The sequence below is a fragment of the Neoarius graeffei genome, chromosome 2, assembly GCF_027579695.1.
Source record: "Neoarius graeffei isolate fNeoGra1 chromosome 2, fNeoGra1.pri, whole genome shotgun sequence".
NCBI lineage: Eukaryota > Metazoa > Chordata > Actinopteri > Siluriformes > Ariidae > Neoarius > Neoarius graeffei.
Window position 1 is genome coordinate 106504744 of NC_083570.1, and position 17806 is coordinate 106522549.

Genomic DNA, 17806 nt, shown 5'->3' on the forward strand with positions numbered 1-17806 from the left:
CCGTGTTGATTAAAGCTCTTCCCACACTGCGAGCAGTGATATGGCTTCTCTTGTGTGTGTATGCGCTGATGCTGTCGGAGGTGACACTGGTAAGCAAAACTCTTTCCACACTGCAAGCAGGAAAGTGGCTTTTTTCTTGGGTGGACACACTGGTGCTTACTGTGATTATGGAGATTTATAAAGCCCTCCCCACCTTTTGAGGAGTGGCAGATTTCTTTCTGCATTAGTCCATGAGTGGTGTTAATCTGGAGAGGAGCAGAGCACGTTTGCTGACTGTTGGAGCTTCCTCTTGGCGTCACATTGTCATTTGTATTTTCTCTTGATATCAGCAATCTCAGATGTTCCTCATAATGGCTTCTCCTTATGTGATTCTCAAGGTAAATTGGAGACGAGTAGAAAAGTTGACACCAGGAGCAGGAGAAATTTTGTAGCAGGGCATGGTTCATTTCTGAAGCATAAAAAATGAAAAGGATTAGTAACCCTTAATGTTGACTCATATTTCTACCACTATCTTGATGGCATATCAAAGTATTATAATTGCTGTTAAGTTTCGTAATACTTTTTATGACTTTGAGAATGCTGTTTGAAATGCAAATGAACAATGCCCTCTGCTAGTGAAAAAAGTATATTGAATATCAGGCTACAGCAAATAAAAAAAAAAAGGCTTATACATAAAGGTCAATATAAGAATAAATTCATTCCTTCATTTTCAGTGAAAAACTGGTAGCATCACTACCAATTGTGCAACACACGGTGAATGTTCTCCAAGCTTTGCGAGTTGTTTTTCGTTGCATCTCCACCTCATGAGTGGCCAAAAATGTCACAAAAAATTTCAATGTATACATTGAAACTTGGTGGCGATGCTTTCGTTAGCAAACTAAGTGGTGAATGCTTGCAGATGGGTTTAGGAACACTTCCTGAAGCTCGGGGAACCTTCACCAAGCCTCTTGAGATGTACGGTATTTGTCTTGAATCCATGTCCCTGATGCTCGTGGGAGTCTCATCAAGACAGCGGCTTGGCATAGCCTAACCCCAGCCGAGACTTAAAAAGTGCATTTACATTCAGGGATCCTTCAGAGCGTGTTGTGCACGTGCTTAGGACCCAGTCATTATGGGAAACACCTGATGCTGATTTGACCACAATCAGCACATGCATATAAGGATGCTGTTTTCACAGAGACTTTGCAAGTATTCTGTTAGGCATGCAGCGGTAGATGGACGCAAGTGCAGGAAGAGTGTTTATTAGCAGGTGTGATATTTACAAAAATGAAACTGAAAGCAGAGTCCAAAACATGGCTAGAAACAAATACATCAGTGATAATGATAATACTTCAAAAGCCTCTGTGTCCTCATATGCATGTGCTGATTGTGCTCAAATCAGCATGAGGTATTTCCCGTAACGAGTGGGTCCTGTGACACTCGAGTGTGCAAAGGTGTGACAGTCAAATGCTTGCCTGCCGTACAACCATAATTTTTAGCTCATCTGTATAATTGCCATACATTGCCACCAAAATGCCTCATTTTCATCGATAACCCATCACAAAACATCGCGAGCTGTAGTGTGAGCGTAGCTTTATGGAGCAAAACCTATTTCTCTTGGGTACTGTTTTTAAGAGAGTAGACTGAAAAAGCATTTACAGTGTCTCACAAAAGTATTCATCCCCCTTGGTGTTCGTCCTGTTTTGTCGCATTAAAAGCTGGAAGGAAAATGGATTTTTGGGGTGTTAGCACCATTTGAGTTACACAACATGCTTACCACTTTAAAAGGTGCAAATTGTTGTTTGAGACACAAACAATAAGATGAAAAAACAAATCTAGAGTGTGCATAGGTATTCGACCCCCTTTCATATGAAACCCCTAAATAAGAGCTGGTCCAACCACTTAACTTCATAGGCCACCTAATTATTTGATTAAGATCCACCCATATGCAATCAAAGGGTCACATGATGTCTGTATAAAATCAACCTGTTGTGGAAGGACCCTGACTCTGCAACACTAAGCAAGCAACATGAAAACCAAGGAGCACTCCAAACAGGTCAGAGACAAAGTTGTGGAGAAGTATATGGGATTAAAAAATCCCAAACTTTGAATATCCCATGGAGCACCATTAAATCCTTTATAGCCAAATGGAAACAATATGGTACCAATACAAACCTGATAAGAGAAGGCCGCCCACCTAAACTCACAGACTGGGCAAGGAGGGCATTAATCAGAGATGCAACAAAAACACCAAAGATAACACTGAAGAAGCTGCAATGATCCACAGTGGAGATGGGAGTATCTGACCATAAGACCACTTTAAGCCATACACTCGACAAAGTGGTGCTTTATGGAAGAGTGGCCAGAAAAAAAAAGCTAGTGCTTAAAAAAACATGTTTGGAGTTTACCCAACAGCATGTGGCAGACTCCCCAAACACATGGAAGAAGATTTTTCTGGTCAGATGAAATTAAAATTGAACTTTTTGGCCATTACGGGAAATGCCATGTGTGGTGCAAACCCAACACTCTGAGAACACCATTCCTACAGTGAAGCATGGTGGTGGCAGCATCATGCTGTGGGGATGGTTTTCATCTGCAGGGACAGGAAAGCTGGTCAGGATTGAAGGAAAGATGGATGGCACTAAATACAGGGCAATTCTGGAGGAAAACCTGTTTGAGTTAGCCAGAGGTTTGAGACTGGGACGAAGGTTCACATTCCAGCAGGACAATGACCCTAAACGTACTGCTAAAGCTACACTGGAGTGGTTTAAATGGAAACATTTGAAAATGTCTAGGAATGGCCTCGTCAAAGCCCAGACCTCAATCTGATTGAGAATCAATGGCATAACTTGAAGATTGCTGTACACCAACACAACCCATCTAACTTGAAGGAGTTGGAGTAGCTTTCCCTTGAGGAATGGGCAAAAATCCCAGTGGCTAGATGTGCGAAGCGAATAGAGACATACCCCAAGAGACTTGCAGGTGTAATTGCAGCAAAAGGTGGCTCTACAAAGTATTGACTTTGGGGGTGAATACCTATGCACACTCTAGATTTCTGTTTTTTCATCTTAATTATTTTTTGAGTCACAATTTAAAAAAACAACACCACAATTTGCACCTTTAAAGTGGTAGGCGTGTTGTGTAAATCAAATGGTGCTAACCCCTCAAAAATCCATTTTAATTCCAGCGTGTAATGCGACAAAACAGGACAAACACCAACTTTGGCAAAACACTGTATCAGTTGTAACCTGTATAAGGATATTAAATAAAGTGTGGTTTAACACACTCTTTGCTGTTGTTTAAAAGCATTTAACAGGTCTAATTTATTTTAAGGGGGGGGGCATCCTAAAAGGCCCAAGTCAGTTGCTTTAACTTTGGAAATGATAACCTGCTAACGATTATAGTTTCTTAATTTGCTCCATGCTGGTGCACTTGTATTTCTTAGATATACTTAAAGAATTTCCCTTTCCACACTGTGAGCAGAGATATGGCTCCCCCCGCATGCGAACGCACTGGTGTCTTTGAAAAACACTCATTTTATTAAAAACACTTTCCACAATGAGAGCAGTGAAATGGCTTCTCTCTTGCGTGAATGTGCTGATGCTCTTTGAGATGGTGCTGTTGCATAAAAATGTTTTCCACAAAGTAAGCACTGGTACGGCTTCTGCATGAATATGCTGGTGTTGTTGACAACTACTCCGGTCAGTATAACCTTTACCACACTATAAAGTGATATGGCTCCTCTCCTGTATGAATGCGCCAGTATGTTCGGAGATGACACTGGCAGGTAAACCTTTTCACACATTGTGAGCAGTGATACGGTTTCTCTACTGTGTGAATGCGCTGATGTTGCTGAAGATTACTGTGGCAAGTAAAACGCTTCCCACGTAGTGAGCAGTGATACGGTTTCTCACCTGTGTGAATGCGCTGGTGTTGCCGTAGAGAACTCTGTCGTCTGAAACTTTTCCAGCACTGTAAGCATTGATATGGTTTTTGTCCCGCGTGAATACGTTGGTGTGATTGGAGAGTACTCTAGCGTATACAACTCCTCCCACGATGTGAGAAATAATATAGTTTCTCTCCCATGTGTTTGTCTTGGTGGTGTTGGAGAGTACTCTTTTGATAAAACCTTCTTCCACACTGTGAGCACTGATACAGCTTCTCACCCATGTGAATGTACGGATGTTGGTGGAGATGACTCTGGTAAGCAAAAACCTTCCCACAATCTGAGCAGTGATTATTCTTTTTGTATTCATCCATGAGTGGTGCTAGTGTGCAGCATACCAATGGATCTTTGCTGTGTACTGAAGCTTTCTGTTTGCATCACATTATCATTTTTACTTGATCTGAACATCACCACCATATGTTTCATGTTTTCACTATCACATGCACACCTGCAATATGTAGTAACAACGACTTCATGAATTTTTTCAATGACAAAATTGAAAATATCCAACAAAAAAATTCAAACTACTAATTTAAAGCCAGACAATTTAACTGACAATTTAAGTAACCCTGTAATTAACAATATAACTGTATCAGATCAGCAATTAGAATGTTTTACTCCCCTTAGAGCAGTGGTTCCCAAAGTGGGGGGCGCAGAGACATTGCAGGGGGGGCGCGGGGCGTGGATGGAAAGAATGAATGAATTAATTACACTGCAAGCATAACATGGAGAAGTTTTTGGCGGGGGGCGCGGGACTCCCACGTAAATGCAAATCAGAGAATGAAGCATCGCCAAATGTGCTTCCAAAGCAAGTTCATTCCAAGGCAAAGACAAGAAAATATGACGACACATATCTTGTCTTTGGCTTCACCTGTACAACAGTGGGTAATGAGGAGAGACCGCAGTGTGTTGTCTGTCTTAAAGTGCTAGCTTGTGAAAGCTTGAAGCTGAACAAGCTAAGATGCCACTTGGAGACAAAACATCCAGAGCACAAAGACAAGCCAGTTGAGTTTTTCAGACAAAAACTCGTAAACTGCCGTGTTCAACAGTCCCTATTTACTAAAGCTGCATCCGTGCCGGCAAATGCTCAACTCGCCTCATATAAAAGTTGCCTACCAAGTGGCACAGTGTAAAAAGCCGCACACAATAGCGGAGGAATTAGTACTTCCCTGTGCTATGGACATGGTATCAACTATGCTTGATGACACTGCAGCCAGCAAACTAAGGGCTATTCCTCTGTCCAACAACACCATCGGCAGGCGCATTTATGACATGTCAAAGGACATAGAGGAGCAGCTTAATGACAGTGCATGACAGCCACTTTTCTCTTCAGATGGATGAAGCCACTGACAGTAACAAAGACTGTTTATTAATTACTTATGTCAGATTCATAGATGGAGATGACATGAGGGAGGAATTGCTTTTCTGCAAAAAAGTTACTGGCAGAGCCACAGCAGAAGAACTGTTTAAAATCATTGACTCTTACTTGAAAGAGGCCAACCTGAAATGGGAGGACTGTGTGGGGATCTGCACTGACGGGGCGCAGGCTATGGCTGGGAAACGGGCAGGGCTGCAAGCGCTCATCAAGCCCGTCTCCCCCAATGTGCAGTGGACGCACTGTATGATACACGGCGAAGCACTGGCATCTAAACAGCTGAGTCCCGAGCTGAATGACGTAATGACCGACGTTATTGCCACCGTCAACTACATCAAAACACGACCTGTCAAAGCCCGGATTTTTTCAGCACTGTGCGAGGAAATGGGCTCCGACCACATAGCTGTTCTGTTTCACAGCGAGTCCCGATGGCTGTCACATGGGAAGGTGCTGTCCAGGGTCTTTGAACTGCGAGATGAAATCCGCATCTTTTTGAAGGAAGACGCCAATGATCTTGCCCACAAATTTTACTGTAACAAGTTCCTCATGAAACTTGCATACCTCAGTGACATGTTTCTGAAACTCAATGAAGTGAATTTGCAGTTGCAGGGCACAAATACACACCTCTCACATCTGGCAGATAAAATCACATCATTCACCAGAAAACTTGAGATGTGGCGGCAGCGAGTGAAGGTTGGAAATGTGGACTCATTTGAGAACCTGAAATCATTCATTGAAGACAACGAACTGCAGAACACAGTGATCCCATGCATGAAAGCACACATCTCTGCCCTTTAGAACCATTTCCAGAAATATTTCCTGATGCAGGATCCCAAAGAATATGACTGGATCCGTGACCCCTTCAGTGCAACACCACCTGCCGACTCCAGCACGTCAGAGGAGGAACAGTTCATTGATGTCACCTCTGATTCAACAATGAGGCTGCAGTTTCAGTCAAAGACACTGGCTGCATTTTGGATTGGAGTGGAGAAAGATTACCCACTGCTAGGTAAGAGAGCCCTGGCCATACTTCTTCCTTTTGCCACATCCTACCTATGTGAGATAGGTTCTTCTGCTGTGGCCTCAATCAAGACAAAATACAGATCAAACCTGAACATTGAAAATGAACTCAGAGTGGCAATCTCAAAACTGCAACCCAGATTTGAGAAGATCTGCAGCATGAAGCAGGCCCACACCAGTCACTGAAAAGATGCGAGAATTAAAGGTGTCATTTTTGCACAACAAATCTTTAGGTTTTTGTTTTTTTCTTCTCAGGGAGTTGGTTATGTTTTAAAACCCATTTTTGCAGAGAGGGAATGTTTGAAAACTGCATTGATAATGTTGAATATTAAAAAAAGAAACCTGTTACACAGTTAAGGTGCTTGAAAACGGTTATACTTAAAATTATTATATTGCAACCTGTAGTTTATGGCAGTTTACTTTTATTTGTTCAAAAAAGGTTGAGGTTTGTATTAATAAACTGCAATGGAGTCTGAAAACAAAATGTGTATGTGTGTCCTGTTTATCTTTTTCTCTTTTTGCACAAAAATTTTCTTATCTACCAAAGGGGGGCCCAGCAGAGAAAGTTTGGGAACCACTGCCTTAGAGAAATCAAACTAATTTCATTAATTTGCGCATCAAAATCCTCAACTTGTGTATTAGATCCCTTACCTACACAACTCTTCAAACAGATAATACAAGAAGTAATTGAACCACTTCTAAAAATAATAAATTATTCTCTTAGAATTGGCTATGGACCCAAATCCTTTAAACTAGCAGTTATCAATCTCCTGATTAAAAAAATCTGACCTCGACCCCTGTCAGCTGTCCAATTACCAGCAAATATCAACCCTCCCCTTTCTCTCCAAGATCCTAGAAAAAGCTGTAGCACAGCAGTTATGCCCATATTTACATAGGAATAACATCCATGAAATGTATCAGTCAGGATTTAGACCTAATCATAGCACAGAGGCAGCTCTGGTTAAAGTAGTAAACGACCTCCCTGCTTGTATTGCTTGACCTTAGTGCAGCATTTTAACACCAGTGACTATTCCATTCTCCTGGATAGACTAGAAAATAATGTGGGAGTTAAGGGAACGGCCCTCTCCTAGCTCAGCTCGTATATATATATATATATATATATATATATATATATATACACACGAGCTGAGCTAGGAGAGGGCCGTTCCCTTAACTCCCACATTATTTTCTAGTCTATCCAGGAGAATGGAATAGTCACTGGTGTTAAATGCTGCACTAAGGTCAAGCAATACATGTATTATGTATATATATATACATAATTATGTATATATATATATATATATATATATATATATATATATAATTATGTATATATATATATATATATATATATATATATATATATATATATATATATATACATAAAACACACACAGAGTTAGGTCCATAAATATTTGGACAGAGGCAACATTTTTCTTTCTACCCCTCCTTGAACTGCCACCTTATTGTGGTGGAGGGGTTTGTGTGCTTGAATGATCCTAGGAGCTATGTTGTCGGGGGCATTATGCCCCTGTCAGGGTTTCCCAAGGCAGACAGGTCCTAGGTGACAGGCCAGACTAAGAGCAGTTCACCAAAACCCCTATGGAGAAAAATCCGAGGACCGTGACGTCGCCCGGGATGACGCAGCCGGGGCCCCACCCTGGAGCCAGGCCCGGGGTTGGGGCTCGTATGCGAGCGCTTGGTGGCCGGGCCTTTGCCCATGGGGCCCGGCCGGGCTCAGCCCGAAGAGGTGACGTGGGCCCGACCTCCTGTGGGTTCACCACCCACAGAGGTAGCAGTAGGGGACTGGTGCAATGTGGATTGGGTGGCAGTCGAAGGCAGGGGCCTCGACGACCTGATCCCCGGACACAGCGGCTGGCTGTTGGGACATGGAATGTCACTTCGCTGGGGGGGAAAGAGCCTGAGCTTGTGCGGGAGGTTGAGAGGTACCGGCTAGAGATAGTCGGGCTCACCTCCACGCACAGCTTGGGCTCTGGAACCCAGCTCCTCGAGAGGGGCTGGACTCTCCACTTCTCTGGAGTCGCCCGTGGTGAGCGGCGGCGGGCTGGTGTGGGCTTGCTTATAGCTCCCCAGCTCAGCCGCCATGTGTTGGAGTTTACCCCAGTGAACGAGAGGGTCGCCTCGCTGCGCCTTCGGATTGGGGAGAGGGCTCTTGCTGTTGTTTGTGCCTATGGCCCAAATAGCAGTATAGAGTATCCGGCCTTCTTGGAGTCCCTGGGAGAGGTACTGAGGAGTGCTCAGACTGGGGACTCCATTGTGTTACTGGGGGACTTCAATGCTCACGTGGGAGATGACAGTGACACCTGGAGGGGCGTGGTTGGGAGGAACGGCCTCCCCGATCTGAACCCGAGTGGTGTTTTGTTATTGGACTTCTGTGCTAGTCACGGTTTGTCCATAACGAACACCATGTTCGAGCATAGGGGTGTCCATAAGTGCACGTGGCACCAGGACACCTTAGGTCGGAGGTCAATGATAGACTTTGTAGTCGTTTCATCTGATCTCCGGCCCTATGTCTTGGACACTCGGGTGAAGAGAGGGGCTGAGCTGTCAACTGATCACCACCTGGTGGTGAGTTGGATCCGCTGGCGGAGGAGGAAGCTGGACAGACCTGGCAGGCCCAAACGTATGGTGAGGGTCTGCTGGGAACGTCTGGCCGAGCACTCTGTCGGGGAGGTCTTTAACTCCCACCTCCGGGAGAGCTTTTCCCAGCTTCCGAGGGAGGCGGGGGACATTGAGTCTGAGTGGACCATGTTCTCTACCTCCATTGTGGACGCAGCTGTTCGGAGCTGTGGCCGCAAGGTCTCCGGTGCCTGTCGTGGCGGCAATCCCCGAACCCGGTGGTGGACACCAGAAGTAAGGGATGCCGTCAAGCTGAAGAAGGAGTCCTATCGGGCCATGTTAACCTCCAGGACTCCCGAGGCAGCTGACGGGTATCGGCAGGCCAGGCGTGCTGCAGCTCGGGCAGTTGCGGAGGCAAAAACTCGGAACTGGGAGGAATTCGGGGAGGCCATGGAGAAGGACTATCGGTCGGCCTCGAAGAAATTCTGGCAAACCGTCCGGCGCCTCAGGAGGGGGAAGCAGTACTCTGCCAACACTGTTTACAGTGCGGGTGGGGAGCTGTTGACCTCGACTGGGGACATTGTCGGGCGGTGGAAGGAATACTTTGAGGATCTCCTCAATCCCACCGTCATGTCTTCCACTGAGGAGACTGAGGCTGATGACTCAGAGGTGGACTCGTCCATTACCCAAGCCGAAGTCACTGAGGTGGTTTGCAAGCTCCTCGGTGGCAAGGCACTGGGGGTGGATGAGATCCGCCCTGAGTATCTCAAGTCTCTGGATGTTGTGGGGCTGTCTTGGTTGACACGCCTCTGCAACATCGCGTGGCGGTCAGGGACAGTGCCTCTGGAGTGGCAGACTGGGGTGGTGGTCCCTCTTTTTAAGAAAGGGGACCGGAGAGTGTGCCCCAATTATAGGGGAATCACACTTCTCAGCCTCCCAGGGAAGGTTTACTCCAGGGTACTGGAGAGGAGAATTCGACCAATAGTCGAACCTCGGATCCAGGAGGAACAATGCGGTTTTCGTCCTGGTCGCGGAACACTGGACCAGCTCTATACCCTTCATAGGGTGCTCGAGGGTTCATGGGAGTTTGCCCAACCAGTCCACATGTGCTTTGTGGATCTGGAGAAGGCATTCGACCGTGTCCCCCGTAGTATTCTGTGGGGGGTGCTTCGGGAGTATGGGGTTTGGGGCTCTTTGCTAAGGGCTGTCCGGTCCCTGTACGAACGGAGCAGGAGTCTGGTTCGCATTGCCGGCAGTAAGTCAGACCTGTTCCCAGTGCATGTTGGACTCCGGCAGGGCTGCCCTTTGTCACCGGTTCTGTTCATAATTTTTATGGACAGAATTTCTAGGCGCAGCCAGGGGCCAGAAGGAATCCTGTTTGGGAACCACAGGATTTCATCTCTGCTTTTTGCGGATGATGTTGTCCTGTTGGCTTCTTCAAACCAGGACCTTCAGCATGCACTGGGGCGGTTTGCAGTCGAGTGTGAAGCGGCTGGGATGAGAATCAGCACCTCCAAGTCCGAGGCCATGGTTCTCGACCGGAAAAGGGTGGCTTGCCCTCTCCAGGTTGGTGGAGAAGTTCTGCCTCAAGTGGAGGAGTTTAAGTATCTCGGGATCTTGTTCATGAGTGAGGGAAGGATGGAGCGTGAGATCGACAGGCGGATCGGTGCAGCCTCCGCAGTGATGCGGTCGCTTTACCGGTCCGTTGTGGTGAAGAAGGAGCTGAGCCAAAAGGCGAAGCTCTCAATTTACCGGTCGATCTATGTTCCGACTCTCACCTATGGTCATGAGCTTTGGGTAATGACCGAAAGGACAAGATCGCGGATACAAGCGGCCGAAATGAGTTTCCTTCGCAGGGTGGCTGGGCGCTCCCTTAGAGATAGGGTGAGAAGCACAGTCACTCGGGAGGAGCTCGGAGTAGAGCCGCTGCTGCTCCACATCAAGAGGAATCAGCTGAGGTGGCTCGGGCATCTTTTTCGGATGCCTCCTGGACGCCTCCCTGGGGAGGTGTTCCAGGCATGTCCCCCCGGGAGGAGGCCCCGGGGAAGACCCAGGACACGCTGGAGGGACTATGTCTCTCGGCTGGCCTGGGAACGCCTCGGTGTTCTTCCCGAGGAGCTGGCCGAGGTGTCTGGGGAAAGGGAAGTTTGGGCTTCCCTGCTTAGACTGCTGCCTCCGCGACCCGGTCCCGGATAAAGCGGAAGAAGACGAGACGAGAGACGAGACGAGACAACATTTTTCTAATTTTGGTTCTGTACATTACCACAATGAATTGTGAACAAAACAATTCAGATGCAGTTGAAGTTCAGACTTTCAGCTTTAATTCAGTGGGTTGAACAAAATGATTGTATAAAAATGTGAGGAACTAAAGCATTTTTTTTAAACACAATCCCTTCATTTCAGGGGCTCAAAAGTAATTGGACAAATTAAATAAATGTTCATTTCTAATACTTGGTTGAAAACCCTTTGTTGGCAATGACTGCCTGAAGCCTTGAACTCATGGACATCACCAGACGCTGTGTTTCCTCCTTTTTAATGCTCTGCCAGGCCTTTAGTGCAGCGGTTTTCAGTTGCTGTTTGTTTGTGGGCCTTTCTGTCTGAAGTTTAGTCTTTAACAAGTGAAATGCATGCTCAATTGGGTTGAGATCAGGTGACTGACTTGGCCATTCAAGAATATTCCACTTCTTTGCTTTAATAAACTCCTGGGTTGCTTTGGCTTTACGTTTTGGGTCATTGTCCATCTGTATTATGAAACGCCGACCAATCAGTTTGGCTGGATTTGAGCACACAGTATGTCTCTGAGCACACAGTATGTCTCTGAATACCTCAGAATTCATCCGGCTGCTTCTGTCCTGTGTCACATCAATAAACACTAGTGACCCAGTGCCACTGGCAGCCATGCATGCCCAAGCCATCACACTGCCTCTGCCGTGTTTTACAGATGATGTGGTATGCTTTAGATCATGAGCTGTACCACGCCTTTGCCATACTTTTTTCTTTCCATCATTCTGGTAGAGGTTGATCTTGGTTTCATCTGTCCAAAGAATGTTCTTCCAGAACTGTGCTGGCTTTTTTAGATGTTTTTTAGCAAAGTCCAATCTAGCCTTTTTATTCTTGAGGCTTATGAGTGGCTTGCACCGTGCAGTGAACCCTCTGTATTTACTTTCATGCAGTCTTCTCTTTATGGTAGATTTGGATATTGATACGCCTACTTCCTGGAGAGTGTTGTTCACTTGGTTGGCTGTTGTGAAGGGGTTTCTCTTCACCATGGAAATTATTCTGCGATCATCCACCACTGTTGTCTTCAGTGAGTGTCCAGGTCTTTTTGCATTGATGAGTCCACCAGTGCTTTCTTTCTTTCTCAGGATGTACCAAACTGTAGATTTTACCACTCCTAATAATGTAGCAATTTCTCGAATGGGTTTTTTCTGTTTTCACAGCATAAGGATGGCTTGTTTCACCTGCATGGAGAGCTCCTTTGATCGCATGTTTTCTTCACAGCAAAATCTTCCAAATGCAAGCACCACACCTCAAATCAACTCCAGGCCTTTAATCTGCTTAATTGAGAATGACATAATGAAGGAATTTCCCACACCTGCCCATGAAATAGCCTTTGAGTCAATTGTCCAATTACTTTTGGTCCCTTTAAAAACAGGGTGGCATATGTTAAGGAGCTGAAACTCCTAAACCCTTCATATCCAATTTTAATGTGGATACCCTCAAATGAAAGCTGAAAGTCTGGACTTTATGTCCATGTTCATTATATAACTCATCATCTCTAGCCGCTTTATCCTTCTACAGGGTCGCAGGCAAGCTGGAGCCTATCCCAGCTGACTATGGGCGAAAGGCGGGGTACACCCTGGACAAGTCGCCAGGTCATCGCAGGGCTGACACATAGACACAGACAACCATTCACACTCACATTCACACCTATGGTCAATTTAGAGTCACCAGGTAACCTCACCTGCATGTCTCTGGACTGTGGGGGAAACCGGAGCACCCGGAGGAAACCCACGCAGACACGGGGAGAACATGCAAACTCTGCACAGAAAGGCCCTCACCAGGCACGGGGCTCGAACCCGGACCTTCTTGCTGTGAGGTGACAGCGCTAACCACTACACCACCGTGCCACCCCCATTATATAACTATAACTTGAATATGTTTCAGTAAACAGGTAAAAAAACAAAATTTGTGTCAGTGTCCAAATATATATGGACCTAACTGTATATACACACACACACACACACACATATACATACACACATGTACACACACATATATATATATATATATATATATATATATATACACATACATATATACACACACATACATACACACACACACACACACACACACACACACACACACACACACACACACACACATATATACACACACACACCTCTGGGTGATATTATTTGTAAGCATGGTATTAGTTTCCACTGTTATGTACTTGTACTAGGATCACATGCAGCTAGAAGTAGGTTTTCTAATTACACAGTAACTCTGGATGGCCTTTCTGTTTCTTCACGTGCAGCAGTAAAAGACCTCAGGGTGATCACTGACTCCAGTCTTTCATTTGAAACCCCTATCGATAACATAGCCTTCTTTCATCTCATAAATACTGCTAAGATAAGAAATTTTGTGTTACTACATGACACAGAGAAACTAGTTCATGCTTTTTTTTTAACCTCTAGATAGAATTACTGTAATGCCTTACTGTCTGGATGTTCTAATAAGTGCATAAACAGGCTCCAGTTATTTCAAAATGCAGCAGCAAGAGTCCTTACTAGAGCTAGAAAATATGACCACATCATCCCTGTCTTATCCACACTGCATTGGCTCCCAATCAAATTTTGTATTGATTATAACTTACACAACCTTTATTGTCAGTCATTCAGTATGCAACAAATGTACACCAAACGAAATTTCGTTGCAATTTGGCTCAGCACAGAATTAAATATGAAGTGTATTCAATTAAATTATGCAGCAGCAAAAATATTATAAAGTGCAATAGTATAAAGTGACCTGTGGAATTAGGAATGTTCGGGTTATAAATAGAAGTTTGGATTTGGAGTTCAGCAGTCTGGTGACCTGGGGGAAAAAAAGCTATTACAGAACCTGGTGGTCCTGCACCTACTGTAATGCTACGGAACCTCTTCCCAGAGGCCAGAGGGGAGAACAGTCTATAGTGAGGGTGTGAGGGGTCACTGATGATGTTTCTAGCGCGAGACATGCAATGCCTTGGTGCAATGTCCTGAATGGAGGGAAGAGAAGTCCCAATGATTTTCTCTGCTGTCCTGACCACTCTTCTCACATTCTTCCAGTCAGAAGCACTGCAGCCTCCACACCACACAGAGATGCAGCTGGTTAGAATGCTCTCTATGGTGCTTCTGTAGAATGTAGTGAGGATGGGCAGGGGCAGGTGGGCTTTCCTCATCCTATGCAGGAAGTGCAGAAGTTGCTGTGCCTTCTTGACCAGTGACGAAGTGTTCACAGACCAGGTGAAGTTGTCTGTGATGTGCACCCCCAGGAACTTGGTGCTATTGACCACCTCCACAGCCATGTTGTTGATGAGAATGTGGAGTGTGGCTGGGTTGGTTTTTCCTGAAGTCAACAATGATCTCTTTAGTTTTGTCCATGTTCAGGATCAGGTTGTTTTCCCTGCAACAGCCTACCAGCTGCTCCACCTCCTCTTTATAGGCCTGGTCGTTATCATCCCCAATGAGGCCCACCACTGTTGTGTCGTCCGCAAACTTCACAATGTGGTTGCTGGTAGCCCTGGGAACACAAAATTTATAAAATACTACTATTGACCTTTAAAGCACTGAATGGTCTCATGGCACAGTACTGGAGTGAACTTCTGGTCCTTTATGGCCTGCCATGCCTGCTTAGATCAAAAGGTGCAGGCTATCTGCTGGTACCTCGTATAGTGAAGGCTACCTCAGGGGCAGAGCCTTTTCTTACAAAGCCCCACAGTTATGGAACAGCCTTCCAAGTAGTGTTCGGGACTCAGACACAGGCTCAGTGTTTAAGTCTAGGCTGAAAACATATCTGTTTAGTCAAACCTATTATTAATAGTTTTATTAGGTAAAGGAGTAGATCTGGAGGGTCCTCAGGCATAGAGTGTTTGGTAAACTGGGATGGCATGGATGCTGTCAGCCCCCCGCTCACTCGGGTTTGTTGATGGTGTAGTGGCTGGCTGCTTTATATCTCAGGGCGCCCTCACGCCTGCGTTACGTTCTGGTTCTCCTCTTTTAGTGATGCTGTCACAGTTAGTCTTGCCAGAGTCCCTGCTTGCACTCAGCACAAAATGTATATAGTTATTACTCATCAGGTGACATTGGGCATACCCAAGAACCTGTGTTTTCTCCTCCCCACCCCCTCCCCCTGTCTGTCCCTCTCTGAGTTACATGTCGACCCTGAGATCGAAATGCTGACCTCTTCTGCTCCTCGGGCCTGCCTGATCCATCCTGATGCCCTACTTCTGGTTGGAGTCTCATCACATTGCTCCTGTGGAGGACAGCCCCATATGTACAGTTGAAAGTCACACTTGGAAGATGGTTCTGGATACTTACAGTAATGCTTTTATGGCTGAGGACTACAGTTAACTTGCTAACTTTAGGACTGCAGTTGTCATGAATAGTTTTGCACTCAAGTTTCCATCAATGAACAGTTTATAACTTCAACAAAACAGACTTCATGTTAAAACTATAATGAATTTCCTGGTTTCACAGTTATATTTTGTGACCATATAGGACACTGTTACAGAAGCAAGTTATTTATAATCACGTTGTCTGTTATCACCCAAATGAGGATGGGTTCCCTTTTGAGTCTGGTTCCTCTCAAGGTTTCTTCCTCATGTTGTCTGAGGGAGTTTTTCCTTGCCACCGCTGCCACAGGCTTGCTCATTGGGGACAGATTAGGGATAAAATTAGCTCATGTTTAAAGTCTTTAAATTTCTGTAAAGCTGCTTTGCAACAATGTCTATTGTGAAAAGCGCTATTAAAAATACATTGGACTTGACTTCTTATGTGATTGTCAAGGTAAATTTGAGGTGTGTAGGAAATTGGACACTGGGAGCAAGAGAAGACATGCAGCATGGCATCATTCAGCTCTGGGGTATAAAGATGAAATGTATTATAAACTCACTGAGAAAAGAAACAAACTAGTCCAACTTTTTTTTTTAAGAGCTCCATTCCGTTCCCCCTCCCCCAAAAATAAATAAATAAACAAACAAAACTTTTGCCTGGTATATGGTTTCACCTATCCGTGTCAAATTTGGCAGTTGTGTCGGGTACCCCGAAACGAACAAAACTGTCATGTACATTGTATTAGTCATACTCAACAGGAAGTTATTTTTGTTTTTGTGCATTTTGAAATGTGTTACGTTTTTATGTTCTCCTCCTAGGCAGTTTATTGGATTCATACCAGATTTGGTATAAAGGGTGCTCAGGCCCTTCATAAATTAGCCTACTTTTCATCGACGTGCAAGGGAGCTGAAAGCAAACGCCCAAGTATGGCTGTGGTAGACAGTTAATTGGCTCAAAAAGAAATAAAGTGTGTAACTGGAAAAGCCACGTGATCAAGCAAGCCCTTGAGAAACAGTTGCTCTTCACCAATTCCTACAGAATAGGTTCCAAGAATATTGAATTCAACAATCTTTCCTGAGTTCATGCTTCAGCAACAAGATTCAGCTGCTCCATTCCTTTGGGGAGTTAGGAGATTCAGATCCAGACCAGCAGCAGATGATACCAGACCAAATTACAAACATTCTGAAAGGATGTACATCCCATTTAGATGCAAGCTCATCAGATAGGTTACCAGCCCAGCCATTCGTGGTCTAGTCTCCACTGAGATGTACAGACATTTGTCACATCTTGTTCTGTTTGTGCTCAATCCAAGGCTCTTAGAAAGCTATCAACAGGAAAACTGTAATCCCTATTGGTACCCTAAAGACCACCTCTCAGTGGATTTTGGTCATTAAACTCCCCCAGTTTGTCAGAAGCATCACCATACTTGTAGTTCTCTAAAGAATGCTGTCTGATCCCACTCTCAAGTATCCCCACTGTCTACCAAATGGCAGAGCCTATTTCAGCACGTCTCTTATCTCCTCCTGTCTCAGGACCATAATTATGCCACTATCTAAGCATGCATCAGTTAGGGTCTGCTTCAAATTACCTACTCCAAGCTGGAAAAGTCATAGCTTGGGATGATCATCTGGCTCTTCTGGTGTTAGTTGGAATTTACTCAAATTGGGTTGAGTACATCACTGAATGGTCAAAGGGATGAACTTTCTATGTGTCAGAGTAAACATTGTAATAAGCCTTCATAAACATCAGCAATTGTGAGCTGAAGGCTCATGGGTAATTATAATATAAATCAGGGCTGTACGTAACCAGTTGAGGAGCATTTTTTCTTCCAGAGGTAGTCGAACTCAAGGCCAAGGTCTTTGCCATAGTCATCTTTGTACCACATCAAGAGTTCTTGTCCTGGTTTGATGGGTTTACAGCACCGATAGAGAATGCTTCCTCGATACTGGAATGCCACAAGATTCTGTTCTTCTTCGTTACGTGCACAATTTACATACCTGGAAAAGAAACAGACAGACAGTGAGCAAAGGATGAGAGGGACAGGATCGTTCATAGCAGGGTGAGTGAGTGATTTTTTATGCCATGTCAGCACCTGAGGCTACATTATGGTAAGAGCATTTCTAAAAAGGTATTATAGTTACTTTATAAATATATATATTTTTTAAGTTACATAAACATAACTAAATGAGCTACTTTAAAAACACATGGCAGAAATTCTAACACTTCTTGTCATGGCACCTTCTTAAAAACAAACTATTTCGAGAGTAAAAACATTGATCCAGTCATAGCAAGGGACTGAAAGGCTCCCTT

At 44.8% G+C, this 17806-nt stretch overlaps 1 pseudogene; it reads right to left on the reverse strand.

Moving 5' to 3' along the window:
- Positions 1 to 17806, reverse strand: part of LOC132870645 (zinc finger protein 585B-like) — a 119034-nt pseudogene that overhangs the window by 29164 nt on the left and 72064 nt on the right.